Genomic DNA, 26,097 nt, shown 5'->3' with positions numbered 1-26,097 from the left:
AACAATGCAAAAAACAACAACTGGCACTTGGCACTATGTCTATAGGTTAGTACCAAAAATGATATAAAATGATTATAAAACATCCAAGAATAATAATATAATAGCATGGAACAATAAAAAATTATAGATACGTTGGAGACGTATCATAATCCCACATATTTCCAGAGTGTTCAATCTTATAAATTTTTTGATAAACGTGGGCTTGGAGAGGTCATGACTTTATTTGATGATAACCCCACTACTTTGGAAGAGTGTCAACTTTGCATTCATGTGGATCATGAAGAGAATATTTGATAGTTATACTATTGAATTTGATTATGATACTGTTGGGGAACATAGCATGCAATTTCAAAAAAAATCCTATGATCACGCAAGATCTATCTAGGAGATGCATAGCAACGAGAGGGGAGAGTGTCTCCACGTACCCTCATAGACCGAAAGTGGAAGCGTTAGGTTAATGTGCTTGATGTAGTCCAACGTCTTCGCGATCCAACCGACCTAGTACCGAACATACGGCACCTCCGAGTTCAGCACACGTTCAGCTTGATGATGTCCCTCGAACTCTTGATCCAGCAGAGGGTCGAGGGAGAGTTCCATTAGCACGACCGTGTGGTGACGGTGATGGTTATGTGATCCATGCAGGGCTTCACCTAAGCACTACGACGCTATGACTGGATGAGTAAATTGTGGAGGGGGGCACCACACACGGCTAAAAGAACAATTGATGTGCCTTTAGGGTGCCCCCCCGCCCCCGTATATAAAGGAGGGGAGGAGGGAGTGGCCGGCCAAGAGGGGTGCACCATGGGGGGAGTCCTACTAGGACTCCTAGTCCTAGTAGGATTCGCCCCCCCCCTTTCCTTTCTTCACTGGAGGGAAAAGGAAGGAGAGTGAGTAGGAGAATGTGGGGGGCGCACCAGCCCCTTGTGGGTTGGTTAGCCTCCCTCCTATGGCCCATATCTTCCACCGGGGGGTTCTGGTAACCCCTCCAGTACTCCGGTATGTACCCGATACACTTCAGAACCCTTCCGGTGTCTGAATACTACTTTCTAGTATATCAATCTTTACCTATCGACCATTTCGAGACTCCTCGTCATGTCCGCGATCTCATCCGGGAGTCCAAACAAACTTCGGTTACCAAAAACACATAACTCGTAATACAAATCGTCATCGAACGTTTAAGCGTGCGGACCCTACAGGTTCGAGAACTAGACCGACACATCTCTCCGGTCAATAAAAAATAGCGGAACCTGGATCCTCATATTGGTTCCTACATATTCTACGAAGATCTTTATCGGTCAAACCGCAATAACAACATACGTTATTCCCTTTGTCATCGGTATGTTACTTGCCCGAGATTCGATCGTTGGTATCATTATACCTAGTTCAATCTCGTTACTGGCAAGTCTCTTTACTCGTTCCGTAATACATCATCCTGCAACTAAATCATTAGTCACATTGCTTGCAAGGCTTATAGTGATGTGCATTACCGAGAGGGCTCATAGATACCTCTCCGATACTCGGAGTGACAAATCCTAATCTTGAGCTATGCCAACCCAACAAACACCTTCAGAGACACCTATAGAGCATCTTTATAATTTCCCAGTTACATTGTGACGTTTGATAGCACACAAGGTGTTCCTCCGGTATTCGGGAGTTGCATAATCTCATAGTTAGAGGAATATGTATAAGTCATGAAGAAAGCAATAGCAATAAAACTTAACGATGATTATGCTAAGCTAAAAGATGGGTCTTGTCCATCACATCATTCTCTAATGATGTGATCCCATTCGTCAAATGACAACACATGTCTATGGTCAGGAGACTTAACCATCTTTGATTAACAAGCTAGTCAAGTAGAGGCATACTAGGGACACTCTATTTTGTCTATGTATTCACACATGTACTAAGTTTTCGGTTAATACAATTCTAGCATGAATAATAAACATTTATCACGATATAAGGAAATATAAATAAAAACTTTATTATTTCCTCTAGGGCATATTTCCTTCAGTCTCCCACTTGCACTAGTGTCAGTAATCTAGATTACATAGTAATGATTCTAACACCCATGGAGTCTTTGTGCTGATCATGTTTTACTCGTGGAAGAGGCTTAGTCAACGGGTCTGGAACATTCAGATCCGTATGTATCTTGCAAATCTCTATGTCTCCCTCCTTGACTTGATCACTGATTGAATTGAAGCGTCACTTGATGTGTTTGGTTCTCTTGTGAAATCTGGATTCCTACGCCAAGGCAATCACTCCAGTATTGTCACAAAAGATTTTCATTGAACCCGGTGCACTAGGTATTACACCTAGAATGAATATGAACTCCTTCATCCAGACTCTTTCATTTGCTGCTTCCGAAGCAGCTTTGTACTCCGCTTCACATGTAGATCCCGCCACTACGCTCTGCTTGGAACTACACCAACTTATAGCTCCACCATTCAATATAAATATGTATCCGGTTTGCGACTTTGAGTCATCCGGATCAGTGTCAAAGCTTGCATCGACGTAACCATTTACGACAAGCTCTTTGTCACCTCCATAAATGAGAAACATATCCTTAGTCCTTTTCAGGTATTTCAGGATGTTCTTGACCGCTGTCCAGTGATCCACTCCTGATTACCTTGGTACCTCCCTGCTAAACTTATAGCAAGGCACATATTAGGTCTGGTACACAACATTGCATACATGATAAAACATATGGCTGAGGCATAGGGGATGACTTTAATTTTCTCTCTATCTTGTGGAGTGGTCGGGAATTGAGTCTAAACTAAACTTCACACATTGCAACCCAGGCAAGAACCCTTTCTTTGACTGATCCATTTTGAACTTATTCAAAAATTTATCAAGGTATGTGCTTTGTGAAAGTCCAATTAAGCGTCTCGATCTATCTGTATAGATTCTGATGCCCAATATATAAGCAGCTTCACCGAGGCCTTTCATTGAAAAGTTCCTATTCAAGTATCCTTTTATGCTATCTAGAAATTTTGTATTATTTCAAATCAATAATATGTCATCCACATGTAATATTAGAAATGCTACAGAGCTCCCACTCACTTTCTTGAAAATACAGGCTTCTCCAAAAAGTCTGTATAAAACCATATGCTTTGAGCACACTATCAAAGCGTATATTCCAACTCCGAGAGGCTTGCATCAGTCCATAAATGGATCGCTGGAGCTTGCACACTTTGGTAGCACCTTTAGGATCGACAAAACCTTCTGGTTGCATCATATACAACTCTTCTTTAAGAAATCCATTAAGGAATGCAGTTTTGACATCCACTTGCAAAATTTCATAATCATAAAATGCGGCAATTGCTAACAAGATTCAGACGGACTTAAGCATCACTACGGGTAAGAAGGTCTCATCGTAGTCAACTCCTTGAACTTGTCGAAAACCTTTCACAACAAATCGAGCTTTGTAGACAGTAACAATACCGTTAGCACCAGTATTCTTCTTGAAGATCCATTTATTATCTATGGCTAGCCGATCATTGGATAAGTCAACCAAAGTCCACACTTTGTTCTCATACATGGATCCCATATCAGGTTTCATGGCTTCAAGCCATTTCACGGAATCTGGGCTCATCATCGCTTCCTCATAGTTCATAGGTTCGTCATGGTCTAGTAACATGACTTCTAGAACCGGATTACCATACCACTCTGGTGCGGACCGTACTCTGGTTGACCTACGAGGTTCGGTAGTAACTTGATCTGAAGTTTCATGATCATCATCATTAACTTCCTCACTAATTGGTGTAGGCATCACTAGAATTGATTTCTATGATGAACCACTTTCAAATTCGGGAGAAGGTACAATTACCTCATCAAGTTCTACTTTCCTCCCACTCACTTCTTTCGAGAGGAACTCTTTCTCTAGAAAGGATCCATTCTTAGCAACAAATATCTTGCCTTAGGATCTGTGATAGAAGGTGTACCCAACAGTTTCCTTTGGGTATCCTATGAAGACGCATTTCTCCGAATTGGGTTCGAGCTTATCAGGTTGAAGCTTTTCAACATAAGCATCACAACCCCAAACTTTAAGAAACGACAGCTTAGGTTTCTTGCCAAACCAAAGTTCATATGGTGTCCACTCAACGGATTTAGATGGTGCCCAATTTAACATGAATGCAGCCGTCTCTAAAGCATAACCCCAAAACGATAGTGGCAAATCGGTAAGAGACATCATAGATCGCACCATATCTAATAAAGTACGGTTACGACGTTCGGACACACCATTACGCTGTGGTGTTCTAGGTGGCGTGAGTGGTGAAACTATTCCACATTGTTTCAAATGAAGACCAAACTCGTAACTAAAATATTCACCTCCATGATGAAATCGCAGAAAATTTATTTTCTTGTTACAATGATTTTCCACTTCACTCTGAAATTCTTTGAATTGTTCAAATATTTCAGACTTATGTTTCATTAAGTAGATATACCCATATATGCTCAAATCATCTGTGAAGGTCAGAAAATAATGGTACCCGCCGCGAGCCTCAACACTCATCGGACCGCATACATCAGTATGTATTATTTCCAATAAGTCAGTGGTTCACTCCATTGTTCCAGAGAACGGAGTCTTAGTCACCATGCCCATGAGGCATCGTTCGCAAGAATCAAGTGATTCCAAAAGTCCATCAACATGGAGTTTCTTCATGCGCTTTGCACCAATATGACCTAAACGGCAGTGCCGCAAATAAGTTGCACTATCATTATTAACTTTGCATCTTTTGGCCTCAATATTATGAATATGTGTATCACTACGATCGAGATTCAACAAAAATAGACCACTCATCAAGGGTTCATGCACATAAAAGATATTACTCACATAAATAGAACATCCATTATTCTCTGATTTAAATGAATAACCGTCTCTCATCAAACAAGATCCAGATATAATTTTCATGCTCAATGCTGGCACCAAATAACAATTATTCAGGTCTAAAACTAATCCCGAAGGTAGATGTAGAGGTAGCGTGCTAATGGCGATCACATTGACCTTGGAACCATTTCTGACGTGCATCGTCACCTCGTCCTTAGACAATCTTCGTTTAATACGTAGCCCATGTTTCGAGTTGCAAATATGAGCAACAGAACCAGAATCAAATACCCAGGCGGTACTATGAGCATTAGTAAAGTACACATCAATAACATCTATATCAAATATACCTTTCACTTTGCCATCCTTCTTATCCGCCAAATACTTGGGGGTAGTTCCGCTTCCACTAACCAGTCCTTTGTAGTAGAAGCACTCAGTTTCAGGCTTAGTTCCGGACTTGGGATTCTTTTCGGGAGCAGAAACTTGTTTGCTATTCTTCTTGAAGTTCCCCTTCTTCCCTTTTCCCTTTTTCTTGAAACTAGTGGTCTTGTTAACCATCAGCACTTGATGATCCTTCTTGATTTCTACCTCCGTAGCTTTAAGCATTGCGAAGAGCTAGGGAATTGTCTTTTCCATCCCTTGCATGTTATAGTTCATCACAAAGCCTTTATAGCTTGGTGGCAGTGATTGAAGAACTCTGTCAATGACACTATCATCAGGAAGATTGACTCCCGGCTGAGTCAAGTGGTTATGGTACCCAGACATTCTAAGTATGTGTTCACTGACGGAACTGTTCTCCTCAATCTTGCAGCTATAGAACTTGTTGGAGACTTCATATCTCTCAACTCGGGCATTTGCTTGAAATATTAACTTCAACTCCTGGAACATCTCATATGCTCCATGACATTCGAAACGTCTTTGAAGTCTCGATTCTAAGCCATAAAGCATGGCACACTGAACTATCGAGTAGTCATCAGCTTTAGTCTGCCAGGCGTTCATAACGTCCGGAGTTTCTCCTGCAGCGGGTCTTGCACTTAGCGGTGCTTCCAGGACGTAATTCTTCTGTGAAACAATGAGGATAATACTCAAGTTATGGACCCAGTCCGTGTAGTTCCTACCATCATCTTTCAACTTAGCTTTCTCTAGGAACGCATTAAATTCAAGGGAATGGTAGCACGGGCCATTGATCTACAACAACATAGATATGCAAAAACTATCACGACTAAGTTCATGATAAATTAAAGTTCAATTAATCATATTACTTAAGAACTCCAACATAGATAGACATCCCTCTAGTCATCTAAATGATCACGTGATCCATATCAACTAAACCATGTCCGGTCATCCCGTGAGATGCAGTAGTTTTCAATGGTGAACATCTCTATGTTGATCATATCTACTGTATGATTCACGTTCGACCTTTCGGTCTTAGTGTTCCGAGGCCATATCTACATATTCTAGGATCGTTAAGTTTAACCCAACTATTCTACACGTGCAAAACTGGCTTGCACCCATTGTATGTGAACGTAGAGCTTATCACACCCGATCATCACGTGGTGTCTCGGCACGACGAACTGTAGCAACGGTGCATACTCAGGGAGAACACTTATACCTTGAAATTTAGTGAGGGATCATCTTATAACACTACTGTCGTACTAAGCAAAATAAGATGCATAAAAGATAAACATCACATGCAAAAATATGTGACATGATATGGCCATGATCATCTTGTGCCTTTGATCTCCATCTCCAAAGCACCGTCATGATCTCCATCATCACCGGCTTGACACCTTGATCTCCATCGTATCATCATTGTCATCTCTCCAACTATTGCTTCTATGACTATCGCTACCGCTTAGTGATAAGGTAAAGCAATTACATGGCGATTGAACTTCATACAATAAAGCGACAACCATAAGGCTCCTGCCAGTTGCCGATGGCTTTTACAAAACATGATCATCTCATACAACAATTTATATCTCATCACGTCTTGACCCTATCACATCACAACATGCCCTTTAAAAACAAGTTAGACGCCCTTTACTTTGTTGTTGCAAGTTTTACGTGGCTGCTACGGGCTTCTAGCAAGAACCGTTCTTACCTACGCATCAAAACCACAACGATTTTTCGTCAAGTGTGCAGTGTTAACCTTCAACAAGGACCGGCCGTAGTCAAATTTGATTCAACTAAAGTTGGAGAAACAGACACCCGCCAGCCACCAGTGTGCAAAAGCACGTCGGTAGAACCGGTCTCATGAATGTGGTCATGTAATGTTGGTCCGGGCTGCTTCATCCAACAATACTGCCGAATCAAAATAAGACGTTGGTGGTAAGTAGTATGACTATTATCGCCCACAACTCTTTGTGTTCTACTCGTGCATATCATCTAAGCATAGACCTAGCTTGGATGCCACTGTTGGGGAACATAGCATGCAATTTCAAAAAAATTCTTACGATCACACAAGATATATCTAGGAGATGCATAGCAACGAGAGGGGGAGAGTGTGTCCACGTACTCTTGTAGACCGAAAGCAGAAGCGTCAGGTTAACGCGATTGATGTAGTTGAACGTTTTAGGGATCCAGCTGATCTAGTACCAATCGTACGACACCTCCGAGTTCAGCACACGTTTAGCTCGATGACGTCCCTCGACCTCTTGATCCAGCAGAGGGACGAGGGAGAGTTTCTTCGGCATGACAGTGTGGTGACGGTGATGGTGATGTGATCCGTGCAGGGCTTCGCCTAAGCACTACGAGGCTATGACCGGAGGAGTAAACTAAGGAGGGGGCACCGCACGCGGCTAAGAGAACAATTGATGTGCCTTTGGGGTGCCCTCCGCCCCTTTATATAAAGGAGGGGAGGGGTGGCCGGCCAAGAGGGGCGCGCCATGGGGGGAGTCCTACTAGGACTCCTAGTCCTAGTAGGATTCGCCGCCCCCCCCCTTTCTTTTCTTCACCGGAGGGAAAAGGAATGAGAGGGAGTAGGAGAAGGAAAGGGGGTGGCGCCCCCTTCCCTAAACCAATTCGGCCTCCTCCCTTGTGGGGGGCGCACCAGCCCCTTGTGGGCTGGTTAGCCTCCCTCCTATGGCCCATATCTTCCACCGGGGGGGGGGGGGGTTTTGGTAACCCCTCTAGTATGTACCCGATACACTCCGTAACCCTTCCGGTGTCCGAATACTACCTTCCAATATATCAATATTTACCCCTCGACCATTTCGAGACTCCTCGTCATGTCCGTGATCTCATACGGGACTCTGAACAAACTTCGGTCACAAAAAACACATAACTGATAATGCAAATCGTCATCGAATGTTTAAACATGCGGACCCTACGGGTTTGAGAATTATGTAGACATGACCAAGACACATCTCCAGTCAATAACCAATAGCGGAACCTAGATGCTCATATTGGTTCCTACATATTCTACAAAGATCTTTATCGATCAAACCGCAATAACAGCATACATTATTCCCTTTGTCATCGGTATGTTACTTGCCAAAGATTCGCTCGTCGGTATCATCATACCTAGTTCAATCTCATTACCGGCAAGTCTCTTTACTCATTCCGTAATACATCAACCCGCAACTAACTCATTAGTCACATTGCTTGCAAGGCTTATAGTGATGTGCATTACAGAGAGGGCCTAGAGATACCTCTCTGATACTCGGAGTGACAAATCCTAATCTTGATCTATGCCAACCCAACAAACACCTTTGGAGACACCGGTATAGCATCTTTATAATCACCTAGTTATGTTGTGACGTTTGATAGCACACAAGGTGTTCCTCCGGTATTCAAGAGTTGCATAATCTCATAGTCAGAGGAATATGTATAAGTCATGAAGAAAGCAATAGCAATAAAACTTAACAATTATTATGCTAAGCTAATGGATGTGTCTTGTCCATCACATCATTCTCTATTGATGTGACCCCGTTCCTCAAATGACAACACATGTCTATGGTCAGGAAACTTAACCATCTTTGATTAACGAGATAGTTGCTACCTCTTGAGCATGCGTTGGTTTTCCCTTGAAGAGGAAAGGGTGATGCAACAAAGTAGCGTAAGTATTTCCCTTGGTTTTTGAGAACCAAGGTATCAATCTAGTAGGAGACTACATGCAAATCCCCTAGTACCTGCACAAACAAACAAGAACCTCGCAACCAACGCGATAAAGGGGTTATCAATCCCTTCACGGTCACTTACGAGAGTGAGATCTGATAGAGATAATAAGATAAGTATTTTTGGTATTTTTGTGATATAGATTGGAAAATAAAGATTACAAAATAAATAGAAACTAGAACTGTAGATTGGAAACTTATATGATGTAAAGTAGACCCGGGGGCCATAGGTTTCACTAGTGGCTTCTCCCAAGATAGCATGTATTACGGTGGGTGAACAAATTACTACCAAGCAATTGATAGAAAAGCGCATAGTTATGATGATATCTCAGGCAATGATCATGAATATAGGCATCAAGTCCGTGACAAGTAGACCGAAACGATTCTGCATCTACTACTACTACTCCACACATCGACCGCTATCCAGCATGCATCTAGAGTATTAAGTTCATAAGAATGGAGTAACGCTTTAGGCAAGATGACATGATGTAGAGGGATAAACTCAAGCAATATGATATAAATGCCATCTTTTTATCCTCGATGGCAACAATACAATACGTGTCGTTTCCCTTTCTGTCACTGTGATCGAGCACCACAAGATTGAACCCAAATCTAAGAATTCTCCCATTGCAACAAAGATCAATCTAGTAGGCCAAACCAAACTGATAATTCGAAGGGACTTGTAAAGATATCAAATCATGCATATAAGAATTCAGAGAAGAATCAAATAATATTCATAGATAATCAAGTTCATAAACCCACAATTCATCGGATCTCGGCAAACACACCGCAAAAAGAGTTACATCGAATCGATCTGCAAGAAGATTGAGGAGAACTTTGTATTGAGATCCAATAATAGAGAAGAAGCCATCTAGCTAATAACTATGAACCCAAAGGTCTGTGGTAAACTACTCACACATCATCGGAGAGGCTATGGTGTTGATGTAGAAGCCCTCCATGATCGAACCCCCCTCCGGCAGATTGCCGAAAAAGGCCCCCAGATGGGATCTCACGGGTACAGAAGGTTGCGGTAGGGGAAAAGGTGTTTCGTTGCTCTCCCCGAATGTTCCAGGGTATAAGAGTATATATAGGCGAAATAAGTAGGTCGGTGGAGCTGTGAGGGGCCCACGAGGGTGGTGGCGCGCCTGCCCCCTGGGCGCACCCTCCTACCTCGTGGCCGCATCGCTGCTTTCTTGACTTCCACTCCAAGTCTCCTCGATCACGTTTGTTCCGAAAAAGATCCTCGCGAAGGTTTCATTCCGTTTGGATTCCGTTTGATATTCCTTTCCTGCGAAACACTGAAATAGGCAAAAAATAGCAATTTGCACTGGGCTTTCAGTTAATAGGTTAGTCCCAAAAATAATATAAAAAGGTATATTAAAGCCCATCCAAAACAGATAATATAATAGCATGGAACAATCAAAAATTGTAGATATGTTGGAGACGTATCAAGCATCCCCAAACTTAATTCCTACTCGTCCTCGAGTAGGTAAATGATAAAAACAGAATTTTTGATGTGGAATGCTCCCTAACATAATTTTCAATGTAATTCTCTTTATTGTGGCATGAATGTTCAGATCCAAAAGATTCAATATAAAAGTTTAATATTGACATAAAAATAGTAATACTTCAAGCATACTAGCCAAGCAATTATGTCTTATCAAAATAACATAGCCAAAGAAAGCTTATCCCTACAAAATCATATAGTTTGGCCATGCTTCATTTTCGTCACATAGAATGCTCCCCTCATGCATAACCCCGATGACAAGACGAGCAATTGGTTCATACTTTTTAACACGCTTCACCCTTTTCAACCCTTATGCAATACATGAGAGCAAGCCATGGATATAACACTATAGGTGGAATAGTATATGATGATGGGGGTTATGTGAGAAGACAAAAAATGAGAAAGTCTCACATTGACGCGGCTAATCAACGGGCTATGGAGATGCCCATCAATTTATGTCAATGCGAGGAGTAGGGATTGCCATGCAACGGATGCACTAGAGCAATAAGTGTATGAAAGCTCATCTAAAGAAACTAAGTGGGTGTGCATCCAACTTGCTTGCTCATGAAGACCTAGGGCATTTTGAGGAAGCCCATCATTGGAATATACAAGCCAAGTTCTATAATAAAAAATTCCCACTAGTATATGAATGTGACAAAATAAGAAACTCTCTATCATGAAGATCATGGTGCTATTTTGAAGCACAAGTGTGGAAAAAAGATAGTAACATTGTCCCTTCTCTCTTTTTCTCTCATTTTTTTATTTGGGTTTCTTTGGCCTTTTTTATGTGGGCTTCTTTGGCCTCTTTTTTTATTTGGGCTTATTTGGCCTCTTTTTTTCTTATTTATTTCTTTCCTCACATGGGACAAAGCTCTAGCAATGATGATCATCACACTTTTATTTACTCATAACTCAATGTTACAACTCGATACTAGAACAAAAATTTGACTCTATGTGAATGCCTCCGGCGGTGTATCGGGATATGCGATGAATCAAGAGCGATATGTATGAAAGAATTATGAAAGTGGCTTTTCCACAAATACGATATCGGCTACATGATCATGCAAAGCAATATGACAATGATGGAGCATGTCATAATAAACGGAACGGTGGAAACTTGCATGGCAATATATCTCGGAATGACTATGGAAATGCCATAATAGGTAGGTATGGTGGCTGTTTTGAGGAAGATATAAGGAGGCTTATGTGTGATAGAGCGTATCGTATCACGGGGTTTGGATGCACCGGCGAAGTTTGCACCAACTCTCGAGGTGGGAAAGGGTAATGCACGGTACCGTAGAGGCTAGAAAATTGCGGAAAGGTAAGAGTGCGTATGATCCATGGACTCACATTAGTCATAAAGAACTCATATACTTATTGCAAAAGTTCATTAGACCTCAAAGCAAAGTACTACTACGCATGCCCCTAGAGGGATAGATTGGTAGGAAAAGATGATACGTCTCCAACGTATCTATAATTTTTGATTGCTCCATGATATATTATCTACTGTTTTGGACTATATTGGGCTTTATTTTCCACTTTTATATTATTTTTGGGACTAACCTATTAACCGGAGGCCCAGCCCAGAATTGCTGTTTTTTTTGCCTATTTCAGTGTTTCGAAGAAACCGAATATCAAACGGAGTCCAAACGGAATGAAACCTTCGGGAACGTGATTTTCTCACCGAACGTGATCCAGGAGACTTGGACCCTACTCCAAGGAATCAGAGAGGCGGTCACGAGGGTGGGGGCGCCCCCCTAGGGCGCACCCCTTGCCTCGTGGGCCCCTCGGTGCTCCACCGACATACTCCTTCCTCCTATATATACCTACGTACCCCCAAACGATCAAAACAGGAGCCAAAAACCTAATTCCACCGCCGCAACTTTCTTTATCCATGAGATCCCATCTTGGGGCCTGTTTCGAAGCTCCGCCGGAGAGGGCCATCATCACGGAGGGCTTCTACATCATCATAGCCTCTCCGATGAAGTGTGAGTAGTTTACCTCAGACCTTCGGGTCCATAGTTAGTAGCTAGATGGCTTCTTCTCTCTTTTTGGATCTCAATACAAAGGTCTCCCCCTATCTTGTGGAGATCTATTCAATGTAATCTTCTTTTTGCTGTGTGTTTGTTGAGACCGATAAATTGTGGGTTTTTGATCAAGTCTATCTATGAATAATATTTGAATCTTCTCTAAATTCTTTTATGTATGATTGGTTATCTTTGCAAGTCTCTTCGAATTATCCGTTTGGTTTGGCCAACTAGATTGGTAGTTCTTGCCATGGGAGAAGTGCTTAGCTTTGGGTTCGATCTTGCGGTGTCCTTTCCTAGTGACAGAAGGGGCAGCAAGGCATGTATTGTATTGTTGCCATCGAGGATAACAAGATGGGGTTTATTTCATATTGCATGAATTTATCTCTCTACATCATGTCATCTTGCTTAAGGCGTTACTCTGTTTTTAACTTAATACTCTAGATGCATGCTGGATAGCGGTCGATGAGTGGAGTAATAGTAGTAGATGCAGAATCATTTCAGTCTACTTGTCACGGAAGTGATGCCTATATACATGGTCATGCCTAGATATTCTCATAACTATGCTCAATTCTGTCAATTGCTCAACAGTAATTTGTTCACCCATCGTAGAATACTTATGCTCTTGAGAGAAGCCACTAGTGAAACCTATGGCCCCCGGGTCTATTCTCATCATATCAATCTCCATCACTTTAATATTGCCTTGCTTTTTACTTTGCCTTTTACTTTTTACTTTGCATCTCTATACCAAAAATACCAAAAATATTATATCTATCAGATCTCACTCTCGTAAGTGACCGTGAAGGGATTGACAACCCCTAATCGCGTTGGTTGCGAGTAGCTATCGTTTTGTGCAAGTACGAGGGACTTGAGTGTGGCCTCCTACTGGATTGATACCTTGGTTCTCAAAAACTGAGGGAAATACTTAGGCTACTCTGCTGCATTATCACTTCCTCTTCGGGGAAATCCAACGCAAGCTCAAGAGGTAGCAAGAAGGATTTCTGGCGCCGTTGCCGGGGAGTCTACGCAAAAAGTCAACATACCAAGTACCCATCACAATCCCTATCTCTCGCATTACATTATTTGCCATTTGCCTCTCGTTTTCCTCTCCCCCACTTCACCCTTGCCGTTTTATTCGCCCTCTCTTTCCCAATATCCTTCTCCTTCTCCACCTCTTTTGCCCGTTTGCTTTTGTTTGCTCGTGTGTTAGATTGCTTGTTTGTCGCGATGGCTCAACCAAGATTTGGTGATCTTCACCTTAAAAGATTAGAGGAGATCGAAACCAACGTTAGGAAGTTTATGGTTTTGCAATTTGGGCATAATAATTTCTTTAGAAACGAGCTTAAGGAACAAAGAAGTTTTATGAGTTATATGAATAAAGAGCTTGATGATATGTCTAAAGAATTTGATGGTATAAGATCCCAAATTGCGCGTCTAGAAAAGATGACTGCTGAAATTTCGGATATGCAAGCCACCTTAGTCAATGAGATGGCTGCTAAACCAAATTCCTATGAAAATCAAGATGAAGATCTAAAACTTATTGACGTGTCCCCTATTAAATCTTTGTTTTGCAATATGAATCTTGATGAAACTGAATATGATCTTCCTTTACCTAGAAGGTGTTCTAAAAATCCGGAGTATTTAGATCTTTATGATGAAATTGATGAAAGTGAGATTGAAAGAAATAAAAATCTAGATGTTCCTAAACCCACTATATTGGATTTCAAGGAATTTAATTATGAAAGTTTCTCTTTAATTGATTGTATTTCCTTGTTGCAATCCGTGCTAAATTCTCCACATTCTTATAGTCAAAAGAAAGCCTTCACCGAACATATTGTTGATGCCTTGATGCAATCTTATGAAGAAAAACTTGAGTTGAAAGTTTCTATCCCTAGAAAACTCTATGATGAGTGGGAACCAACTATTAAAATTAAAATTAAAGATCATGAGTTTTATGCTTTGTGTGATTTGGGTGCTAGTGTCTCCACTATTCCCAAGACTTTATGTGATTTGCTAGATTTCCGTAATTTTGATGATTGCTCTCTAAACTTGCATCTTGCGGATTCTACTATTAAGAAACCTATGGGAAGGATTAATGATGTTCTTATTGTTTCAAATAGGAATTATGTGCCCGTAGATTTCATTGTTCTTGATATAGATTGCAATCCTTCTTGCCCTATTATTCTTGGTAGACCTTTCCTTAGAACGGTTGGTGCGATTATTGATATGAAGGAAGGGAATATCAGATTTCAATTTCCATTAAAAAAGGGCATGGAACACTTTCCAAGAAAAAAATAAAATTTCCATATGAAACTATCATGAGAGCCACTTATGGATTGCCTACCAAAGATGGCAATACCAAGATCTATCCTCGCTTTTATGCCTAGCTAGGGGCGTTAAACGATAGTGCTTGTTGGGAGGCAACCCAATTTTATTTTTATTCCTTGCTTTTTGCTCCTGCTTAGTAATAAATAAATTATTTAGCCTCTGTTTTGGTTGTGTCTTTTTGTGTTTAATTAGTGTTTGTGCCAAGTAGAACCGTTGGGAAGACTTGGGGAAAGTCTTGTTGAACTTGCTGTAAAAAATAGAAACTTTAGCGCTCACGAGAACTGCTGCCATTTTTATTTAAAGAGTTATATTTAGTTAATTATTTTTCAGATTATTAATAGATAAATTCCTAAAGTCCAGCAATTTATTTTAGAATTTTTGGGGTTCCAGATCTTGCGCTAGCTACAGATTACTACAGACTGTTCTGTTTTTGACAGATTCTGTTTTTCGTGTGTTGTTTGCTTATTTTGATGAATCTATGGTTAGTAAAATAGTTTATAATCCATAGAGAAGTTGGAATACAGTAGGTTTAACACCAATATAAATAAATAATGAGTTCATTACAGTAACTTGAAGTGGTCTTTTGTTTTCTTTCGCTAACGGAGCTCACGAGTTTTCTACTTTAAGTTTTGTGTTATGAAGTTTTCAAGTTTTGGGTGAATTCTTGTGATGCATTATGGAACAAGGAGTGGCAAGAGAATAAGATTGGGGATGCCCATGGCACCCCCAAGATAATCCAAGGAAACCAAAAAGTCAAAGCTTGGGGATGCCCCAGAAGGCATCCCCTCTTTCGTCCACTTCCATCGGTAATTTACTTGGAGCTATATTTTTATTCACCAACATGATATGTGTTTTGCTTGGAGCGTCTTGTATTTTTTTTGTCTTTGTGTTCTAGTATGCCACGATAATCCTTGCTGTACACACCTTTTCAGAGAGCCATACATGAATTAAAATTTGACAGAATACTCTATGTGCTTCACTTATATCTTTTGAGCTATGTAGTTTTGCTCTATGTGCTTCACTTATATCTTTTGAGCGTTATAATTTTTCTCTATGTGCTTCACTTAGATCTTTTAGAGCAAGGTGGTGGATTTGTTTTAAAGAAACTATTGATCTCTCATGCTTCACTTAAAGTATTTTGAGAGTCTCTTAATAGCATGGTAATTTGCTTAATAATAATATGCTTGGTATTCAAGATTTGTGAAACTTTCTTTTGAATGTGTTGAATACTAAGAAAAGATTGAGCATGATAATTGTTTTGAGATATGGAGGTGATAATATTGAAGTCATGCTAGTTGAGTAGTTGTGAATTTAAAGAATACGTGTGTTAAATTTTGTGATTCCCGTAGCATGCACGTATGGTGAACCGTTATGTGTTGAAGTCGGAGCATGATTTATTTATTGATTGCCTTCCTTATGAGTGGTGGTCGGGGACGAGCGATGGTCTTTTCCTACCAATCTATCCCCCTAGGAGCATGCGCGTAATACTTTGCTTTGATAACTTCTAGATTTTTGCAATAAGTATATGAGTTCTTTATGACTAATGTTGAGTCCATGGATTATACACACTTTCACCCTTCCACCTTTGCTAGCCTCTCTAATACTGCACACCTTTCGCCGGTATCATACAGCCACCATATACCTTCCTCAAAACAGCCACCATACCTACCTATCATGGCATTTCCATAGCCATTCCGAGATATATTGCCATGCAACTTTCCACCGTTCCGTTTATCATGACACATTCATCATTGTCATATTGCATATCCCGGTACACCGCCGGATGCATTCATATAGAGTCATATTTTGTTCTAAGTATCGAGTTGTAATTGTTGAGTTGTAAGAAAAATAAAAGTGTGATGATCATCATTATTATAGCATTGTCCCAGTGAGGAAAGAATGATGGAGACTATGATTCCCCCACAAGTCGGGATGAGACTCCGGACGAAAAAAGAGAGGCCAAAGAAGCCCAAATAAAAAGAGGCCATAAAAAAGGGAGAAAAGGTCCAAATGAAAAAAACGCGAGAAAAAGAGAGAAGGGACAATGTTACTATCCTTTTACCACACTTGTGCTTCAAAGTAGCACCATGATCTTCATAGTAGAGAGTCTCTCATGTTATCACTTTCATATACTAGTGGGAATCTTTCATTATAGAACTTGGCTTGTATATTCCAATGATGAGCTTCCTCAAATTTCCCTAGGTCTTCATGAGCAAGCAAGTTGGATGCACACCCACTTAGTTTCTTTTTGAGCTTTCATATACTTATAGCTCTAGTGCATCCGTTGCATGGCAATCCCTACTCACTCACATTGATATCTATTGATGGGAATCTCCATAGCCTGTTGATACGCCTAGTTGATGTGAGACTATCTTCTCCTTTTTGTCTTCTCCACAACCACCATTCTATTCCACCTATAGTGCTATATCCATGGCTCACGCTCATGTATTGCGTGAAGATTGAAAAAGTTTTGAAAAAGTTAGAGTATGAAACAATTGCTTGGCTTGTCATCAGGGTTGTGCATGATTTAAATACTTTGTGTGGTGAAGATAGAGCATAACCAGACTATATGATTTTGTAGGGATAACTTTCTTTGGCCATAGTATTTTGAGAAGACATAATTGCTTTGTTAGTATGCTTGAAGTATTATTATTTTTATGTCAATATAAACTTTTGTCTTGAATCTTTCGAATCTGAATATTCATATCACAATTACGAAGATTTACATTGAAATTATGCCAAGTAGCACTCCACATCAAAAATTCTCTTTTTATCATTTACCTACTCGAGGACGAGCAGGAATTAAGCTTGGGGATGCCTGATACGTCTCCAACGTATCTATAAATTTTGATTGCTCCATGTTATATTATCTACTATTTTGGACTATATTGGGCTTTATTTTCCACTTTTATATTATTTTTGGGACTAACCTATTAACCGGAGGCCGAGCCCAGAATTGATGTTTTTTGCCAATTTCAGTGTTTCGAAGAAACGGAATATCAAACGGAGTCCAAACGGAATGAAACCTTCAGGAACGTGATTTTCTCACCGAACGTGATCCAGGAGACTTGGACCCTACTCCAAGGAATCAGAGAGGCGGTCACGAGGGTGGGGGCGCCCCCCTAGGGCGCGCCCCCTGCCTTGTGGGCCCCTCGGTGCTCCACCGACGTACTCCTTCCTCCTATATATACCTACGTACCCCCAAACGATCAGAACAGGAGCCAAAAACCTAATTCCACCGCCGCAACTTTCTATATCCATGAGATCCCATCTTGGGGCCTGTTCTGGAGCTCCGCCGGAGAGGGTCGTCATCACGGAGGGCTTCTACATCATCATAGCCTCTCCGATGAAGTGTGAGTAGTTTACCTCAGACCTTCGGGTCCATAGTTAGTAGCTAGATGGCTTCTTCTCTCTTTTTGGATCTCAATACAAAGTTCCCCCCCTTTCTTGTGGAGATCTATTCGATGTAATCTTATTTTTGCGGTGTGTTTGTTGAGACCGATGAATTGTGGGTTTATGATCAAGTCTATCTATGAATAATATTTGAATCTTCTCTGAATTTTTTTATGTATGATTGGTTATCTTTGCAAGTCTCTTCGAATTATCCGTTTGGTTTGGCCAACTAGATTGGTAGTTCTTGCCATGGGAGAAGTGCTTACCTTTGGGTTCGATCTTGCGGTGTCCTTTCCCAGTGACAGAAGGGGCAGCAAGGCACGTATTGTATCATTGCCATCGAGGATAACAAGATGGGGTTTATTTCATATTGCATGAATTTATCTCTCTACATCATGTCATCTTGCTTAAGGCGTTACTCTGTTTTTAACTTAATACACTATATGCATGCTGGATAGCGGTCGATGAGTGGAGTAATAGTAGTAGATGCAGAATTGTTTCGGTCTACTTTGTCACGGACGTGATGCCTATATACATGATCATGCCTAGATATTCTCATAACTATGCTCAATTCTGTCAATTGCTCAACAGTAATTTGTTCACCCACCGTAGAATACTTATGCTCTTGAGAGAAGCCACTAGTGAAACCTATGGCCCCCGGGTCTATTCTCATCATATCAATCTCCATCACTTTAATCTTGCTTTTCTTTTTTACCTTGCCTTTTACTTTTTTACTTTGCATCTCTATACTAAAATACTAAAAATATTATATCTATCAGATCTCACTCTCGTAAGTGACCGTGAAGGGATTGACAACCCCTAATCGCGTTGGTTGTGAGTAGCTATCGTTTTGTGCAGGTACGAGGGACTTGAGCGTGGCCTCCTACTGGATTGATACCTTGGTTCTCAAAAACTGAGGTAAATACTTACGCTACTCTACTGCATCATCCCTTCCTCTTCGGGAAAATCTAAGGCAAGCTCAAGAGGTAGCAAAAGACCATCGCTCGTCCCCGACCACCACTCATAAGGAAAGCACTCAAAGAACACCCCATGCTTCAAATTTGTCACACAATGTTTACCATACGTGCATGCTACGGGACTTGCCAACTTTAACACAAATATTTCACAATTTCACAATTACCCAACTAGCATGACTCTGAGATTACCACCTTTATATCTCAAAACCTCTATCAAGAATCATAGTATTCAATGCACTCTATATGAAAGTTTTTATCATACCCATCTTGAATGCCTATCATATTAGGACTAGTTTTATAGCCAAAGCAAATTATCATGCTGTTCTAAAAGACTCTAAAAATAATATAAGTGAAGCATGATAGATCAATAATTTTTAGAAAATAAATCCACCACCGTGCTCTAAAAAATATATAAGTGAAGTACTAGAGCAAAATTATATAGCTCAAACGATATAAGTGAAGAAAATAGAGTATTCTAATTAATTCCGATTCATGTGTGACTCTACCAAAAGGTGTGTACAGCAAGGATGACTGTGGTAAACTAAAAATCAAAGACTCAAATCATGCAAGACGCTCCAAGCAAAACACATATCATGTGGTGAATAAAAATATAGCCTCAAGTAAAGTTACCGATAGACGAAGACGAAAGAGGGGATGCCTTCCGGGGCATCCCCAAGCCTAGTCTTTTGGTTGTCCTTGGATTTAACTTGGGTGCCTTGGGCATCCCCAATCTTAGGCTCTTGCCACTCCTTGTTCCAAAATCCATCAAATCTTTACCCAAAAACATGAAAACTTCACAACACAAAACTCAACAGAAAATCTCATGAGCTCCGTTAGTATAAGAAAACAAATCACTACTTTAAGGTACTGTAATGAACTCATTCTTTATTTATATTGGCGTTAAACCTAATTTATATCAAACTTCTCTATGGTTCATACCCCCCGATACTAGCCATAGATTCATCAAAATAAGCAAACAACACACGAAAAACAGAATCTGTCAAATACAGAATAGTCTGTAGTAATCTGTAGGTTTAGAATACTTCTATAACTCCAAAAATTCTCCAAAATTTGTAAGACCTAAATAATTTGTATATTAATCTACTTCAGTTGGAATTGGTATTTTATCGCTCTTTGGTAAAAATAGAAATTATTCTCGTGAGCGCATACTTTCTGTTTTTTAGCAAGATGAAATAACAATCATCCAAGAAGATCCTAAAGGATGTACTTGGCACAAACACTAATTAAAACATAAAAAACAAAATCATAGCAGAGGATAGATGATTTATTTATTACTAAACAGGAACAAAAAGCAATGAACAAAAATAAAATTGGGTTGCCTCCCAACAAGCACTATCGTTTAACGCCCCTAGCTAGGCATTGATAATTTTAACGATGCTCACATGAAAGACAAGAATTGAAGCACAAAAGGAGCATCATAAAGCATGTGACAAACACATCTAAGCTAACATACTTACTATGCATAGGCATTTTATAAGCAAACAAATTATTAAGCCAAGCAAAAACTAGCATATGCAAGTAAGAAGAAAAGAACAATAGCAATCTCAACATAACGAGAGGTAATTTAGTAACATGAAAATTTTCTACAACCATATTTTCCTCTCTCATAATAATTACATGTAGGATCATAATCAAATTCAACAATATAGCTATCACAAAACATATTCTTAACATGATTAACATTAACTAAAGTTATGACCTCTCCAGACCCACTTTTATCAAAAACTTCATAAGATTGAAGATTCTCCAAATATGTGGGATCTAAAGTTGACACTCTTCCAAACCCACTTCCAATATTTGTGATGCCCTCGATTCAACCGTACACTAATCATACACGCAAATGTGTATGATCAAGATCAAGGACTCACGGGAAGATATCACAACACAACTCTAGACACAAATCAAAAATAATACAAGCTTTATATTGCAAGCCATGGGCCTCAAGGGCTCGAATACATAAACTCGAATACACAAGAGTCAGCGGAAGCAACAATATCTGAGTACAGACATGAGTTAAACAAGTTTTCCTTAAGAAGGATAGCACAAAAGCAACATCGATCGAAACGGCAAGGCCTCCTGTCTGGGAGCCTCCTAACTACTCCTGGTCGTCAGTGGTCGTCACGTAGTAGTAGGCACCCTCGGGGTAGTACTAATCACCAGTGGTGTCGTCTGGCTCCTCGGATCTGTCATTTGGCCGCAACAATTGGGTATGGGGAAAAAAGAGGTAGCAAAGCAACCGTGAGTACTCATCCAAAGTACTCGCAAGACTTACATCAGATCTAAACTAAGTATGCATCTGCATCAAAGGAAAAGGGTTGTATCTGTGGACTAAACTGCAGAATGCCAGAAGAGAAGGGGGAAAGCCTAGCCTATCGAAGACTAGCATCTTCTGGAACCCACCATCTTGAAACAACAGGAGGGAGTAGAGTAGCATAGAGTAAAGTAGTAGAAGTGCTATCAACCTCGGCAAGAGATCCTTTCTCGACTCCCTGCGAGAAAACAATCCCAGAGCCATACTATCCATTTCTCATCACAATCCAATTCTCATCACAAGTATCCAGTTCTAGTTGTATCAATCGGGATACAACTCCAAGTGTCTACTACCGTAGGACAGGCTATCGATAGATGTTTTCTTCCCTACAGGGGTGCACCAACTTACCCACCACGCTCGATTAACTCCGGCCGGACACACTCTCCTGGGTCAAGCTCGGCCTCGGCCAAACAATATGCCGCAACCCGACCTAGGCTTAATAGAGAGGTCAGCACACCGGACTAAACCAGTAGCAGTTCTAATGCAAGCACGAGAGGGAAATAAATGGGCGATATCGGAATGCTCAAGGAGGGTTTGCTTGCCTGGTTGCTCTGGCAAGGGGGGGTCGTTGTCGACGTAGTCGATCACAGGGGCGGCATTGGTCTCGGGGTCTACCAGAGAGAAGAGTGGGAAGAAATAGTAAATACAGAGCAAACAATGCATCACAAGGCATAACATGACGATAGGCAGAGCTAGGGTTGTCCTAACATAGTACTACACATTGCAGACGGAGGGGATAAACATCCGAGGATGAATCACCAGCGTTAGACGAATTCCGACAGATGAAAGAGAGGGGACGATTCCATGTTTAGTATGCTAGGGGCATGTGACAGGTGATTGGACCGCGTATTCAGATTCGCTGGATTTTTCTGAGCAACTTTCATATAGAAAACATTTTCATCGGAGTTACGGATTATTTTCTATGATTTTTCAAAGATTAAAGCATTTCCAGAAATTATTTAAAATGACAGAAAAGGAAAAATGACGTCAGCATTGCATGGGGATGACGCCAGCAGTCAACAGACTCGCTGACCAGGGTCAAACCTGTCCTGTGGGTCCAGTGGGACCCACATGTCAGCCTCTATTAGTCTAACAGTAATTTATACTAAACTAACAGGCTAATTAGAGGGGTGGCCCCCGGATGTCAGTGAGTGATTAGGTTAACTAATTAGTTTTAATTATAAAAATGTTTTAATTAGTTTAATTCATGGTGGGGCCCGCATGTCAGTGCCACTGGGCGGCCCTGTCAGCAGTTGACTGGGTCAACCCAGTCAACTAGGCCATCAGGGCACACTGGTCAGCGACCCAGGGGCGGGGCCCATTGAGCCACGTCGGCGTCAGTGCCGGAGAGAGCTTCGGTGAGCCTCTCCCGCGGCGGACCTTCGCCGGAGACGGCCGGAAAACAAGCACAGGGTTCCGTCTCACACCCAGCCAGGTGCGTTCGAATGCCCGCAGCAGCGCGCGTCGGGCAGCGGTCATTGCGCGAGCAGGGGAGGACGGGACCGACGGCGGTGGCGAGCATGGGCGGAGGCGGCGTTCGGGAACTCGTCGGGATCACGCTACGGGGCACGGGGAGGGTCGCGCGTGGGCGCGTTGGAAAGCACGTGCGAAGGAGAGGCGATCTGCGGCGGAGGTGTGGCCGGAGGAGCACCATTGCGATGACGGCGAGCTCGTCGGCAAACGGCAGCGCTCGGGAGCCATGACGATTGGCGATGTGGGCGCGCTAGCGAGCAAATAAAAGGCCAGGCGGCCTCTACGTGACGCGACGAGCACGAGGGTGGCACGCACGGGACCCAAAGGTCACCGTGGCTACGCCAGTGACAAGCGCGAGCGGCGGGGTGTTCGGTTGTCGGTTGCATCGGCGGCTACGAAACATGGGTGAGCTAACAGAGAGGGGGAGGAGAAGCGGGATCTCACAGCGGAGCCTTAGGGAGTGGCAGTGAGCTCGGGGAGGGTGCGAGGTAGCCGAAATCGACGTTGACAAACGGCGATGATCTAAGGAAGGAGAAGAAGACGGCAGCGGCGTAGGGGCTTCCCATCTTGCTCCGGTCGGCGTAGTCGACGTAGAGGACGGAGGTAGAGCAAGTTGGACGGTGGTGAGGCGAGGAGGTCGTGGTGGCCGCGATGAGGACGCGACGACGGCGGCGACCGCGTCGGTCTCCTCTCCAAAACGAAGCAGAGGGAGAGGTGGATCTGGGGGAGGAGAGGTGCAAGTGGGGGGGAGAGGGGAACGAGGTGACAGGGAAGGAGGGGATCCTTATCCCCTCTTTGGCGAGGCATGTGGCAACAAGCGGGTTCGACGGTGACCGCTCGCGCGGGTCGGTCGAATAGGAGGAAGGGGAAGACGACAGGGGAGGGGGAGTGGGCCGGCTGGCGTGGGCCAACGGCCAGCTGGGCCGTTTGGCCCAGTGGGGCAGGGGCTTTCTCTCTCTCTCTCTGACTTTTCCCTTTTCCTTTTCTTTTTGTTTTCTTTTATTTGCTCTATTTTGCATTTTCTTTTAGTACCAAATGAGTTTTGTTTTGAACAAAACTTGGCACATAAAACTAACACAATACCTTGGGATGGAACAAAAAGTTTGTTGGCAAAAGGAGTTGCCTAATTAATTTTAGAAATTGAAAAGGCCAATTTAAATGCTGCTGGAGCACCGAATTAATTCCCATGGGTATTTTGGGAATTCAGAAGAGGTTGGTTCCAACATGACAATTACTCAGTGATTATTTGCCACACTTTGAACATTTTAGTTTTCATGTTTGGAAAATTTGAATTTTTGACTTTGAATTTGAGTTTGAACATGAATAGTGATTTGGATCAAGTGAGTATTAGCAACAGTAGTGTGATGACATGGCACCATCAACAGGGGATTTCCGTAGCATGACACTGGGGGTGTTACAATATTATTCCAAACATTATTATCAATCTCATATTCATCATGGGGCTTAAATAAATTTTCAAGATCATAAGAAGAATCATCCAATCATGATCATTGCAACAAATAGAAGTCATAGCAAAACTAGCATCCCCAAGCGTGAGGTTTTGCATATCATTAACACAATTGTCATTAAGAGAATTTATAATAACATCATCACAATCATGCTTTTCATCGAAGGAACTATCAAGTATGGGTGCAATAGCAATGATCTCATGTTTAACATAAGGAACTATAGCAAACTCATCTTCATAAATATTGGCATCATGGCCACATGAATAGCAAGCATCATGTTCATCAAGGGATATTTCAATCAAATCATCGGAATCATAATTATCTATAGATTCATGCATATCATTATTTTCTTCCAAAGCAACGGTCATTCTTTCAATAAATTCTTTGACATAGACATTATGAGCATAGTTTTCATAGCAATATTTAAGTATGTCAAGATTTTCAGATTCGTAGAGAGTAATATCATACTTTTCAATCAAAGAAGCAACTTCATAAGCACCCTTAAAAGCAACAAATTCTTCAATTTGTTTGATATAGTAGTAACTATAAACACCCTTTGCATAAGAAGATAAGATTTCTTTATCGTTAAACTCACATAGGTAGTGGCGGTGTTTTTTAGGGTTCTTAGAGCAACAAGTAAAATCATAAATTTCACAAAGATTCCAAGCATAACACAATAATCTGTTTATTTGATCCCATAAGAGTCTTCCTTTTTCAGACAAACGATGACGCACAAAATGAGCATGCTCATCTAAAGATTTCCCACCAACTAGGTGTCGGTGTACTAGAGTAGGGGTACCCTAGTATCCCGAACTTGTGCACGGGCAGTCGCAGCATCCCGCGGCAAGGCTTGCCGGGTGACCGCCAAGATCCTCCGTAGTTCCTTTGGAGCCATTCAAGAACAAAGTGTCCAAGTCAAGAAGACAAGACCCCGACAAGAGGAGCTTGCCGGGAAGGCCACTCAAGGCATTTCAAGGAACTTGCCGCGGCGCACCATGCGTTCCGGCAAGACCCGGTGAGCGACAAGCTCCCGGACGCGACAAGACAACGACCGCGGCAAGGCGTTTGCCGCGGCAGGCCACCTCTCCGCGCCCGCGCTCCAGCACATCCACCAACGTGTCGCTCTGGGGTCCTTCCAGGCGTACGTGGCGGAAGGCTGTGCAGCTAGGGGCGTGCGGTGGCAAGCGGCGCTGACAAGATCGCCATCATGGCGAACGGTGGCGTCCCTGGCGGTCCCTTTTCGCACTATTTAGGCGACACAGACGGGCATTTAAGACCCTTGTCCCCTGCCGTCAGGGTTAGGTATGATACACTGTAGCAGGTAGCTGTGCCTACCACAGCACCTTTCCATTTTTGCCCTTTACCTCTGTTGCCACCTGTCGGTAGCCCCTTGAGCATATAAAAGGAGGCCCGTGTGCAACGTAGAGGGGGGTGAGCCAGTTCGAACACTCACGCTTGGTCTTGCTGGCCGCTGGTGTGTACTGTAGCACTCCGCGCTCCCGAGCTAGAAATCAATACAAAACCACAAAGCAGGAGTAGGGTTTTACGCATCCGTGCGGCCCGAACCTGGGTAAATCGCTCACGTGCTTCGCCTCGATTTGCTCTTTCCACGATCTCCGCCCCCGCCGAACCAAAAGGGACCCGGCCCGCC

The sequence above is a fragment of the Triticum urartu genome, chromosome 2A, assembly GCF_056163025.1.
Source record: "Triticum urartu cultivar PI428250 chromosome 2A, HENAU_Tu73, whole genome shotgun sequence".
In the NCBI taxonomy this organism is placed as follows: Eukaryota; Viridiplantae; Streptophyta; class Magnoliopsida; order Poales; family Poaceae; genus Triticum; species Triticum urartu.
This window is presented reverse-complemented; position numbering follows the sequence as displayed.